This window comes from Apium graveolens, chromosome 6 (genome assembly GCF_009905375.1).
Source record: "Apium graveolens cultivar Ventura chromosome 6, ASM990537v1, whole genome shotgun sequence".
NCBI classification, from domain to species: domain Eukaryota; kingdom Viridiplantae; phylum Streptophyta; class Magnoliopsida; order Apiales; family Apiaceae; genus Apium; species Apium graveolens.
The window spans coordinates 93,809,964-93,811,075 of record NC_133652.1 but is presented as its reverse complement, the minus strand read 5'-3'; positions in this window follow the sequence as shown (position 1 = coordinate 93,811,075).

Here is a 1,112-nt window from a genome sequence, read left to right as displayed (position 1 = left end):
CTTGATCATTCATATTTCTCACATGATTCCTAATATACCCGAAGTCCACTTTTATCAATACCCGGTCAAATATAACTTTTGATGTAATCAAAGTATATTAATCATCATGTAGAATTATAATGATTTCAAGTCGAAGGACCATTACATCATTATCACAATGAGAATTACTTATGACACAACCGACATGTAGAATCTCACATTGGGTCTATCCAGCACCATGTATATTTACACCTGCTTGTGTTTTCGACTTTAGTATCTTAATACCTATGATCAATGAGATGTGCTCATCAGTCAACAAACACACTAGTCTTAATGCATTATTATTGTCCCTTAATAATAATAATACTCGACTAGGGATATTTGGGAATATCGATACTATTCACAATCTCATTTCTAAGTCACATACTTAGAGATATATAATTCATATCATATTCCAAGGACATTTATTAATCTAATATTTATATCGCAGTAAATTAAGACTTAATAAATTATTAAAAGAATAATCGATAGAACATAAACATTAATAATCCAAATGCCATAAATAAAACATAATAGTGTTGTCTCTCTAGGGCACAAACACTAAAAATCTCCCACTTGCACTAGAACCAATCACCCATATATCTAATACCCATGAAACTAGTACGACCGTCGTGCTTCTGCTGCGAAAAAGCCTTAGTCAGTGAGTCTGCAACATTATCATCGGTATGCACTTTACATATATGTATAAATCCTCTCTCATTAATCTCTCGAAAAATGTGATATTTTCTAAGTTTATGCTTTGCTCTGGAATGGGCCCTTGGTTCTTTATCTTGCGCAATGGCTCCATTGTTATCAAAATAAAGATCAACTGGATATGCGATCGATGGAACCACACCAAGTCCCGTTATGAATTTCCGCATCCAAACAGCCTCTTTGGCTGCTTCACTAACAACAATATACTCAGCTTCCATTGTAAAATCATCTATTATCTCTTGCTTTGAACTCTTCCAGCTTACAGCACCTTCATTAAGGCAAAACACAAAACCTGATTGAGATACTGAATCATCTTTGTCTGTATAGAAGCTACCATCAGTGTAACCATTTACAACTAGCTTCTCATCTCCTACATACAC